The sequence below is a fragment of the Pelodiscus sinensis genome, chromosome 26 (genome assembly GCF_052426305.1).
Source record: "Pelodiscus sinensis isolate ZL-2025 chromosome 26, ASM5242630v1, whole genome shotgun sequence".
NCBI lineage: Eukaryota > Metazoa > Chordata > Testudines > Trionychidae > Pelodiscus > Pelodiscus sinensis.
The window spans coordinates 19,217,967-19,230,701 of NC_143077.1; positions in this window are offsets into that span (position 1 = coordinate 19,217,967).

Genomic DNA, 12,735 nt, shown 5'->3' on the forward strand with positions numbered 1-12,735 from the left:
ATGGACGGTAAGATGGATAGAAAGATGGCTAGAAGGTCGGGCCCAGCGGGTAGTGATCAATGGCTCGATGTCAGGATGGCGGTCGGTTTCTAGCGGAGTGCCCCAAGGTTCGGTTCTAGGACCGGTTTAGTTCAATATCTTTATTAATGACCTGGATGAGGGGCTGGATTGCACCCTCAGCAAGTTTGCGGATGACACTAAGCTGGGGGGAGAGGTAGATACGCTTAAGGGCAGAGACAGGGTCCAGAGTGACCTAGACAAATTGGAGGATTGGGCCACTAGAAATCTGATGAGATTCAACAAGGACAAGTGTAGAGTCCTGCACTTGGGACGGAAGAATCCCAAGCATTGTTACAAGCTGGGGACCAACCAGCTAAGTAGTAGTTCTGCAGAAAAGGACCTGGGGGTTACAGTGGATGAGAAGCTGGATATGAGTCAACAGTGTGCCCTTGTAGCCAAGAAGGCTAATGGCATATTAGGGTGCATTAGGAGGAGCATTGCCAGCAGATCCAGAGATGTCATTATTCCCCTTTATTCGGCTTTGGTGAGGCCACATCTGGAGTATTGTGTCCAGTTCTGGGCCCCCCACTACAAAAAGGATGTGGAGAGGCTCCAGCGGAAAGCAACCAAAATGATTAGGGGGCTGGAGAATATGACTTATGAGGAGAGGCTGAGGGAGTTGGGTCTGTTTAGTCGGCAGAAGCAAAGAGTGAGGGGGGATTTGATAGCAGCCTTCAACTTCCTGAAGGGAGCTTCTGAAGAGGATGGAGAGAGGCTGTTCTCAGTAGTGACAGATGGCAGAACAAAGAGCAATGGGCTCAAGTTGTGGTGGGAGAGGTCCAGGTTGGATATTAGGAAAAACTATTTCACTAGGAGGGTGGTGAAGCACTGGAATGGGTTATCTAGGGAAGTAGTGGAGTCTCCATCCCTAGGGGTGTTTAAGTCTCGGCTTGACAAAGCCCTGGCCGGGTTGATTTAGTTGGGATTGGTCCTGCCTAGAGCAGGGGGCTGGACTTGATGGCCTTCTGAGGTCTCTTCCAGCTCTATGATTCTAAGTTGTGTCGCTTGATTCACCTTTTGCCCTGCGGTGTAGACGTGCCCTGAGAGCTCACATTTCCCCCTCCAGCTGCCCCAGGAGGGCAATGTCCCCCCCCCCCCCCCGCCCCGGCACACTGGGACTCACACTTTGTGAGCTGGTAGCACACTCCTAAACCTCTTTCAAAGTCTGCTCAGGAGTTTGGAACAAATTGCCAGGCTGGGTTCATGAAGCATCGTTACTGAGGGTATGTCGACACTACAGCGCTAATTTGAAGTAACTTAATTCAAATTAGTTAATTCGAACTAAGCTAATTCGAATTAGCGCAGCTAGACCTAAACACTAGTTCGAATTAGTGTTTTGCTAATTCGAACTAGCATGTCCACACACAGTGGACCCTGAACCGGGGTTAAGGCTGGCCGGAAGCAGTGCCGGCAGGGCATCAGATGAGGACTTAGAGCGTGGAGATGCTGTCTCAGGCTAGCCGAGGGCTGTGCTTAAAGGGACCCGACCCCCACCCCGGACAGACAGTTCTCAGGGTTCCCCTCTTGCAAAGCAGTCCTGGCTTGGAGTGCCCTGAGTGCCCACACTCAGCACATCACAGCACTCGGCCATCAGCCTGGCTGCACTTGCCACAGGCTGCCATCCGGGGAGAGGGGGTAATTGGGGGGCTGCAGGAGAACTTCCACCCCGAGAAGCCCGCAGAGCCAGCCCAGTCCTCCCCATCAGGGGCTCGTACCCCATTCCTCCCTCACCTCCTTCCACTTACCCCTCCCTAGCCCCCCTTCCTGATGTACAAAATAAAGAAAACGTGTGGTCAAAAATAGAAACTCTCTTTATTGAACAAAACTGGGGGAGACTGGCCGCCAGCCTGGTCCCGGGAAGAGGCGGAGGGCTGGGGGGCATCGGGTGGTTGGCTCATGGCGTGCCAGGTGCAGGGTCTGCTGGCTGGGTGCTGGCAGGCTTGCACCTGGCACGGGCACCGTAGCCAGCCCGTGCCCCTTTAAGGGCTCCGGTGCCGGGAGGGGGACATAAGAGTTTCCCTGGTGGTGCCCAGAGTGGCCACCAGGGAAAGCTGGGAAGGGCTAGCCTCCCACTAGTTCGAATTAAGGGGCTACACAGCCCTTAATTCGAACTAGTAAGTTCAAACTAGGCTTAGTCCTCGTAAAATGAGGTTTACCTAGTTCGAACTAAGCGCTCCGCTAGTTTGAATTAAGTTCGAACTAGCGGAGCGCTAGTGTAGCGCCTATGAAAGTTAGTTCGAACTAACGTCCGTTAGTTCGAATTAACTTTGTAGTGTAGACATACCCTCAGCTATTGGCCACCCTGGGAAGAAGTCTGAGACCCCCCGTGGCTAGGCTCCCACCCCACTCCTGGAATGCTGCAGAAACACTGCGTTCACACGGGCTTTCACTGCCCTGCGTGCAGGCCAGGTGGCTCTGTCGGGAAGTGTGCAATGGGGACCCTGTGTAGTCAGTCTGTTTGCAAAGTGCCGGCCCATAGCAAGGTGGGAGCAGCCTGCTTTCTCTCTCTGCGTATTCAGTTCCTGTGTGCTCAGGCTCTGCATAACGTTACGACCTTCCAGAAAGCTAACACACAACTTTGCTGTGTCTGTGCCACAAAGTTAACTACCCTGTTAGTCACTCCTTGTGAGTGGGCGTTTGGGGAACAATCGCTCTTTGGGTGAACCTCAGGATTCACAGGTGAAGGGTGCTTGTGCAGAGTGTTACTGTTTATTTCCCATCTGTTGTTCATTAGTCCCCTGCTTCGAAAGCTTCTGTCACCCAACCACTGAGCAGCAACAGTACCACATGACTTAGATGACTGTTCACACGCCCTGAATAGCAAATAGGCAGGAACCTATTGATAAACACGCCGCAACCTGATACTCACTTGCATGAGCAACTCCAGCGGCTCCTGTGGAATAATGAGTCTGTTTGCACAGATCAGGTTGGCTCATGAATGATTCACAACTGGAGAAAAAGGTTAAATTCATGGGGCAATTTATTAGCAATGAATAATTCAGCCATTTCTAATCCCGGCTACTGCAGGGTGGTCCCCTGTGGCACATTTCCTAGAGCCTGTTGAGGTCAAAGAGATTTTTTCTTTTGTCTCCAGTGGGCCAGTAGCCAGTGGGATCAGACCTCTGGTGTTTTGCTTCGTTTTAGCTACGGGCCTTCGGCCTCCCCTCGAGGAGATGCTGCCGACAGTGGTTTGCCACCTGTTTGCCAGGAGGAGATAAACACACCGGTCAGTGCCGAGAGCCTCGCAAGAGGGGGAGGGCATGGGCCCAGATCCTGGAAAATGTTTCTTGCCTCTGATGCCATCGGGCTGCCTGGGACTGAGCCTTTCCAATGGGTCTCGGACAAATCTCAAGTAGGTCGGCGGGTTTGATGTTTCAGTACCAGCAGTGCAACTTTCTAGCGCTGTTCTTGCCGGACGGCAGTATCTAGTGACTAACCAGCCAGGTGCTGAGTGCTCGCTCCCCTGTGCTCCCTGCTGATCTAACGCCCACAGGCTGCTGCTGCGTTACCCGGCTCGCTGAATTCAGGGCTCCGAAATGAGATAATGCGTCACATTCCATGTTCTCCCCTGCGTTACACAGAACGTGCGCCGCGTGAGGGCGTAAACGCCAGTCCTACATCCCCAGGCTGGCACTCCCAACTCCAGACGGAACGGTGGGGGGGAGGTGAGATAGAGGCTGCCCCAGGGTCATTTATCCCACTCACCCTGCTTGGACCCTCTGCCTTCCTTCTTCTCCGGCTCCCAGGACGCTGACACGTCAGCGATCGCTGCCTGCTCTCAAGGCCCAGCACTTTCACAGCCTCCACATGGAGCGGGGTCAGCACCCCGGTTCCTCTGAATAATTCATTCCTTTCAGCCCAACTGCACCGGCTCGCACAGCACAAATGGAGGAAAGCTGAGAAATGTAGCACAGATGCAGCATTTCCGGGGAGTGTCTGTATTACTGACTGTGCTGCCTCTCGCTCTCCTGTAGCGCTTGACTCACCACCACTGGAAAAGTCCAGGGTCCCAGGAGGCAAGGCAGGTCTCAGGCATTAGGGCCTCTCATTTTGTTCCACCCAGGTGTGGAATACATTTTGTTATGTGCACTGAGGCATATGCAGATGTGCACCACCAACAGAAACACATAGTACCAGCTGTGGGCGCTCTGCTAATCAGCTGGGTGGCACTTGAATCTGTCTTGGGTGTCGTGTTTACTGTCTGGATCAGGTGCAGGCTGGCTTGGGGATTTACAAAGACCAAAAAAGCCCAAGACACATCTCTAAGGAGGGGCTCCTTGGAGTGAGAGACAAGAGTCTGAAACTGCATTAAAGGAGGAAAGGACACACGATTTCATCCTTTACAGAAGGAGACTCTGGTGGCGAGGGCCTCTCAGGAGAGGTGGATTCAGACTTCCTGAACTGACAAGTGCTGTTAGAACTGCCCGAGGGGGAAGAATCATGGAACTGCAGGGTAAGAAATGTCCACCAGGTTCATCCTGCCAAGATACAGGATTTCTAACAAGGAGAAATGTCTTATTAGACAGGAAAGGGCATTGTCCATAAGTATCAGCTCCACGGTGCATTTTGCTTCCTTTTACTTGTAACCTTCTGCTCCCACACCTTCTATGCTGCTTTGATTTGACTGCTCCTACAGGCTCCCCTGCAGGCTGCTGCAGCCGGGTGAGTCTTGTCTTGGAGTGGATCTGGTAATGTAAAAGTGAACGGCTCCCAGCTTGCCAGACCTATTAGCATGAGACTGAACCAGTGAGCCATTCATAATGTAGTGATAACAAAGGACGTTGATTCATAAATCAGACATTTAATGCATCAGCTAGCTCTTCCCAAACAAGTTACGTGTGGGTCAGGAGAGGAGACTGAATGCAACAGGAGAGGCAGAAAAAGTTCAGCGGAATAAGAGTCCATTAAAAAATAAAGGATGGGAAACCCTGTGATCAGCATTAACAGAGAATAAATCTATGGTTTGGGTTAAACGCAGAAGGGCTGGACCCTTCAGTCCATGCCTGGCCCCGTTGCTGACTACGTCCGATTTCACAGGGCGGGCCGCACACTGCCGAGGAACAATGTGTGTTCTGTGCGTCAGTGAGCCACCGTTCCATTGCTCTATTCAACTCTGGGGGCGCCCCTCAGCCGTTGTAAGAGGAGTACAATGTGCCTGCCATTCATCAGCTGGGGTGCAATGTATGGGCTGGGGGAGAAATTGCCAAAACAATTTTCTGGTCTGAGCCATTTCCCCCAACCCCACCAGTGGCAGAGCATGCTGCTAGACCAGGGTTGAGAAGTTGCAATCTTACAATCAAAATCAGCTGTGAAGCTCCACAAGCCGTTTAATGGCAAAGACTTTAGTCCGCACGTTGCACACAGTCTGCGGGACCGGCCTACACCACGAGGTTAGGTCAGTTAGCCATGGTAGGTGGCTTTTATCATGAATGTGTCTACACCACCAAGCCCCATCTGCCAACCTTAAGGGCTTTTCAAATCAACATCTCTTTTCCACCTTGACAAGAGGAGAAGTGCTAAGTTGACCTTCTGAGGTTGAATTTGGAGTAGTGTAGATGCAGCACTGGTAAATTTGATGTTCTGGGACTCCGGGAGGTGTCCCACAGTGCCCCAATGTGACCACGCTGGCCAACACTTTCAACGCTGCTGCACCCCCAGGAACACAAGGAAAGCTCCGGGAACTTTCAGATTGATCAGATTTCATTTCCTGTTTGGTCAGTGGGCGAGCCCAGCAGCCTGCCTGACCAGGAACGCCCAGGGTTGCAAACAAGCTCCAGCATGGAGTGCGCGGGAGATCCTGGACCGGACTGCTGTGTGGGGAGGAATCTGTGCAGGCAGAACATAGAAGCAGCAGAAAGCCACTGATCTCGATGCCAGGACTGCACAGGGCACAGAGGGAAAAGGAAACAGCAAGGGCGCCCAGCAGCACCGCATGACAAGAACGGAGCTCAGGCAAGCGAGCCAGAAAACAAAGGAGGTAAACAGCCGCTCCAGGCCAGAGTGGCTGGGTTGGCTTTTCCCCAACGAAGCTGGAAGCCTGTCTGGTACCTGCCCCCACTCCAGCAGTTGGGCTTTCACAGATTAGACGGGGGCCAGGGGGAAAGCCCAGCAAAAAGCACATGACAAAATGTTGAAGGAGCTCGTACAATCGCACTGCTAGAGGTCATCTGCACCAAACCGCAGGGCAGGGAAGCAGGCAGGGCACATGAGCGTAAGATGCAGGATGACAATGAGCTGCTGAGGCTGCTGGGGGAGCAAACAGACCTGATCAGGTGTGTGGTAACGGTGCAGAAAAACAGCCAGAGCACAGCCCCCCTCTGCACCCATTGACAAACCACCTGCCCAGCTCCCCACGCACCATAGCTCCTCGCCCAGACATTCTAGAATGGGGGGGGGGGAGCCTTTCACTCAGCTCCTGGCTCAAAACATTGTCATTCCCACAGCTTTGAGGGTGGGTGACTGTAATAAGCCAGGTATCCTTGTGCTCCCCTCCCACCCCCCAGGTGATCGAATCCTTGTTACACTCACAACTCCCCTCTCTTCGGGGTTGCCTATAGTCAAAGTCATCGGATCTTTGTTCAGTGTGCCAACCGCAATGGGGGTGACTGGATTACAGGGCAGTACACATACAACAGGGGGCAGTGTGGTAATGAGCGACACACATGACTGTCACTTATTGTCCTGGTGTCTGGCTCCTCATAATTAGCTGCCAGGCAATCTGCCTCAACTCCCACCCCTGCCAGAAGACACCCTCCCCCCCTTACTGGCACAGATATTATGCAGCACACAGAAAGCAGCAACAATAGGGATGTTGTTTTCACTGAGGACTTAGCCTTTTAAATGCCCAAAGGCACATTATACCACCATTCTGCAATTGCTCAGTCTATAGTTGAATTCAACCTAAGGGGGGTTATTTCAAAATAACACCCTAGTGTGGACTAGGGCTAATGGTAATTTTCCAGTCTGGGAAGGAACCCGTTCTCGGCATGCAAATGGCCAGAGGGTGCATGGAGTCTTCTCTCCCTCCTCTCCCAGGCATGGGTCCAAGAGCTTGAGGACTAGTGAGTGTTCACGCCACTTGCTTCTCAGCTGTCAGAGCTGGTCTCATTTGGGAATTGCTGCACTCCGGGGGAGGGGCAGTTTGTAAAGTTCCACGACAGGGGCCTGACACGTGAGAGTTTTGCAGTTACTGGTCATTGTCCCGTAGCTGCAGAACTGTGCGGTCCCACCAGCCTGTGCTTATTTCCCAGGACCAGGATGAACGTTCCACTGCATCGACACGCCCAACCGCCGCCAGCGTATGCCAACTGCTACGCTCAGTGGGTTCCTGCACGTCCGTGTTCGTGGCCTCCTCACATTCTTCTTCATGCAGGCAGCTCCTGGCGAGGTGCTGGACAAACCACAGCATGAGGTGTTAGCCATGCTTGCTGTGGCTGGGCGGGGCCCATGCTTGCTGTGTTACGGCATCTGCATGGATAAGCAGGGGGAAAAAGGCCCGAGATGATGGTCTGCCATTGCTTTTAAGTGGGGGGAAGGAGGAAATAAGTGCATCATGGGAAGCTGATGATGTGTATCCAGAACAACCAGAGACAATGGTTTTATCCCATCAGGTTTCGGGAGCCTAACCCCGAATTCAGATGTGGGCTGGCTACCCATAATTCATCGTCAGAGAGTCGGTGGCAGAGGGGACGCGCTCCATCAACTGAATGTGCTTAATGGGGACACACGCTGTCTTTATCAAATCAGATGCTAAATGTCAATAAGTTCAACCTAATTTCGTAGAGTAGACACCCTTAACGTGCTGCTGCTATGCCCTTGGAGCACTCCAGGGAAGACCCTCCCTTTGTCAACGGGACGGATTCTCCCATCAGGGTAGGCAATCCACCCCCTGAGGCAGAAAAATTCTTCCTTCGACCTACAAGGGGACTTAGGTTAACTTCGGGGGGGGGGAGGAATTTTTCACGCCTCTGACTGAGACAGTTAAACTGACCTAATTTTTTAGCATAAACCAGGCCTGGATGGGTGTCATTAATGACCCAGTTAAAATTCCACCCAGTTGGGTGGAATAACTGAGCTTCACAGAGATGCTTCAGAACTGAGATGGAAAAAGAAGAAAAACTCTAACCAGGCCTTGCAAGGAAAAGGACAAACCCTTAGGCCTGCTCTATGCTTTCCTGTCCTGCCCAGGGATGTAAAAATCCACCCCCCTGAATGGCCTGGTTAAACTGACCTACGTTCCCATACAGATGGCAGCCAGGGCCCATGGAGACATGTTGTCTCTCAGGGTATGTCTACACTACAAAGTTAGTTCGAACTAACTTTAATAGGCACTACACTAGCGCTCCGCTAGTTCGAATTTAATTCGAACTAGCGGAGCGCTTAGTTTGAACTAGGAAAACCTCATTTTACGAGGATTAAGCCTAGTTCGAACTAGCTAGTTTGAATTAAGGGGTGTGTAGCCCCTTAATTCGAACTAGTGGGAGGCTAAGGCTTCCCAGGTTTCCCTGGTGGCCACTCTGGCCAACACCAGGGAAACTCGTCTGCCCCCCTTCCGGCCCCGGACCCCTTAAAGGGGCACGGGCTGGCTACGGTGCCCGTGCCAGGTGCAAGCCTGCCAGCACCCAGCCAGCAGACCCTGCATCTGGCACGGATTGAGCCAGCCACCCGATGCCCCCCAGCTCTCCTCCTCTTCCCGGGACCAGGCTGGCGGCTCCCGGGAGCTTGCCCGGAAGCGCAAGAGGCGGGCACCTGCCTGGGCTAGTGCGGACATCGTGGACCTTGTCCACGATCTCCGCACTAGGCACAGGAAAGTGGCCGGCTTGGGCAGGAGAGCTGCCAGCCTGGCCACCCAGGAGCAGGTGTGCATGAAAATCAAGGGGGTCCACTGAGACCCCCGACCCTGAGCCCTGAGCTTACAGTGGCCGTCCTGGGTCAGACCAAAGGTCCATCTAGCCCAGTAGCCTGTCTGCCAACAGCGGCCAACCCTAGGGACCCTGGAGGGGATGGACCGGAGACAGTGACCAAGCCATTTGTCTCGTGCCATCCCTCTCCAGCCTTCCACAAACCTTGGGCAGGGACACCACTCCTACCCCCTGGCTAATACCACTCCATGGACCCATCCTCCATGACTTGATCTCACTTCCCTTTAAACTCTGTTCTAGTTCTAGCCTTCACAGCCTCCTGCAGCAAGGAGTTCCACAGGTTGACTCTTTGCTTTGTGAAGAACAACTTTCTGTTACTAGTTTGAAGCCTGCTACCCATTCCTTTCCTTTGGTGTCCTCTAGTCCTTCTTTATGGGAACTAATGAAGACCTTTTCTGTATGCACCCTCTCCACCCAACTCCTGCTTTTAGAGACCTCTATCCTGTCCCCCCTCCGTCTCCTCTTTTCTAAGCTGAGAAGTCCCAGTCTCTTTAGCCTCTCTTCATATGGGACCTGTTCCCAACCCCTGATCATTTTAGTTGCCCTCCCCTCTCTCTTCCCCTCTCCCACCTCTTTTTCCCAGTCTCCCCCAGTTTTGTTCAATAAAGACAGATTCCATTTTTTAACACAATTGTCCTTTATTTTGTACATCAGGAAGGGGGGCTAGGGAAGGGTAAGTGGAAGGAGGTGAGGGAGGAATGGGGCACGAGCCCCCGATGGGGAGGACTGGGGTGGCTCTGCGGGCTTCTGGGGGTGGAAGCTCTCCTGCAGCCCCCCGATTGCCCCCTCTCCCCAGATGGCAGCCTGCGGCAAGTGCAGCCGGGCTGATGGCCGAGTGCTGTGATGTTCCCATTGTGGGTACTCCGGGCACTCCAAGCCAGGACTGGTTTTCAAGCGGGGCACCCCTGAGAACTGTCTGTCCGGGGTGGGGGTCGGGACCCTTTAAGCACAGCCCGCGGCTAGCCTGAGACAGCAGCTCCACGCTCTAAGTCCTCCTCTGATGCCCTGCCGGTACTGCTTCCGGCCATCCTTAAGCCCTGTTCAGGGTCCACTTAATGTGGACTTGCTAGTTCGAATTAGCAAAACGCTAATTCGAACTAGTGTTTAGTTCTAGACGCGTTAGTTCGAATTAGCTTAGTTCGAATTAGCTTAGTTCGAATTAACTAATTTGAACTAAGTTAGTTCGAATTAGCGCTGTAGTGTAGACATACCCTCAGGGAGGCTGCTTAGCTACACGGACGGGAGAATCCCTCCCGTTGGCGTCAGTGGTGTCCACACTGGAGCGCTGCTGTGGTGCAGCTGCAGCGTTTTCAATGTGGACATGCCATGCGCATTAACATGGTGCCCACATTCCAGCCCCATAAAGTTCAGTGGAACTTTCTGGCTTTTGCCACCCCCCAGAAAGGTGGCTAAAGGAACTGCAGAGTGAGTCCTCGGAGATCCCTTTCCGTGACACAGGAATGGCCAAGGCCCCGCAACCTGCTATAGGAATGGATGCGCTCCCCAGTTGTCATGGCAACTCAGAGCTCTGTTGGGAGTCAGCTCCATTGCAGCTCTTGTCTGGGCTCCTTTCAGCTACCTGCCGTCAGCTGCCCGCAGCTTGCGCTGGTCTCATTTGACCCGTGGGAAAGCTGCTCTGCCCCACGGAGTCCCCCTGGAGCCATCTGCCTGCCCTGCTTCGGGGCCCCCACCGCCCGCCTACTCTGCATCGAGCAACAGAACCGGGACACGTTAGACATGGTTCCAGGAGGGACCCAGTTCTGGGCGTGCAATGGGCGGAGGGTGCATGGGCTCTTTTCTCCCTCCTCTCCCAGGCGTGGGTGCAGGGGCTGCTGAACAGTGAGAGTTTGTGCGCCTGATCCTAGGGGCCTGGGCTTTATCTTCACTGTGGTTTTACACTTAGATCACTGACTCAGTGTAAAAGTCTAGTGTAGACAAGGCTCTGCTGGTTTTACCGCGGTGTTGCTTCTCCAGGACAACCCTAAAAAGGGGTCAGATGGATGACGACAATTAGCTTCATCGGGGTATAAACTCGCTGTTCCTTGTCTGCACTAGGATTTTACACCCAATTAGCTATCCTTGTGTAAAAATCACACCTCTTTATGACTATTGCAGCCACCAGCCGTGCTGTGCAGGGTGTGGGGAGTGGGCAAGTGGATAGAAAACTGGCTAGATTCTCGGGCTCAATGGGTAGCGCTCAATGGCTCGATGTCCAGTTGGCTGCCAGTACCACATGGAGTACCCCAAGGATTCTTGCCAGCAAGTTAAGAAAGGATGGATTCGATAAATGGACTGTAAGGTGGATAGAAAGTTGCCAGTCCAATGGGTAGTGATCAGCAGCTCGATGTCAGGTTGGCGGTCGGTTTCTAGCGGAGTGCCCCAAGGGTCAGTTCTAGGGCCGGTTTTGATCAACGTCTTTATTAATGACCTGGATGAGGGGATGGATTGCACCCTCAGCAAGTTTGCGGATGACACTAAGCTGGGGGAGAGGTAGATACGCTGGAGGGCAGGGAAGGGTCCAGAGTGACCTAGACAGATTGGAGGGTTTGGCCACAAGAAATCTGATGAGATTCAAGAAGAACAAGTGCACAGTCCTGCCCTTGGGACGGAGGAATCCCAAGCATTGTTACAGGCTGGGGACTGACTGGCTAAGTAGCAGTTCTGCAGAAAAGAACCTGGGGATTCCAGTGGAGGAGAAGCTGGAGATGAGTCACCAGGGTGCCCTGGTAGCCAAGAGGGCTAATGGCTTATTAGGGGCATTAGGAGGAGCATTGCCAGCAGATCCAGAGAGGTGATTATTCCCCTTTATTTGGCTCTGGTGAGGCCACATCTGAGTACTGGGTCCAGTTTTGGGGGCCCCTCTACAGGAAGGACGTGGCTGCGCTGGCGAAAGTCCCATGGAGGAAAACAAAAATGATGAGGGGGCGGGAGCACATGATTTATGAGCAGAGATTGAGGGAACTGGGCTCCTTTAAGCCTCAGCCCTGGCTGGGATGGTTTAGTTGGGGTTGGTTCTGCCTTGGGCGGGGGGGTCGGCTAGCTGACCTCCTGCAGTCTCTGCCAGGCCTAATTTCTATGACTCTATGGTAGTGGGCCTTGAGCTGGCGCTAAACCCAGCAACAGGGATGCTCCAGTTGGGGCAGATGCTCAGATTCTTGAGCCCCTTGACCCTGCAGGGTTTGGACCCCAACCCCCAGCCTGATCGAGAACATCCGCTGTCAGTGTGCGCCTGTCTGCCCCGGCCAGAGGCTCACCCTTGCTCCCTCAGGCCTCCCCCTATAAACGATGCCGTGTCCCCTCACATCAGCAGAGCCACCCAGGTGCACTGGGATCGTGAGGCGTGGGTGAGTCGTAGGTGGAGTCCCACCACTTCCTCCTGCCTGCCCCGACCTGAGCCCGGGACCAGCTTGCTGCTGGACACAGGTTAGGTGTGTTCAAAGGCCCTATGTGGCCCCCAGTGCCCTGTCGCAGAGTGATGGCCCTGCCCCCCATGTGCCATATTATTCAGTTGTCGCTTTCCCGGTCAGCACTGCTGCATTGCAGGGGCGTCTGGTTGTCCCAGGAAGCGATCGGTCGTTAGTCCACGGGGCCGAGTACCCGTCGGGTTTCATGCAGCTGGACGAGGTGACTGTAACACGGCAGGACTCACCGCCATGGGCGCCTCCTGCTGGACACAGTGGGAATGAGCTTTTCAGCCCTGGAGCGCCCCCTTTCGGCTGCTGTTACCTCTTTTTCCTGCACCTCTGTGTATTAG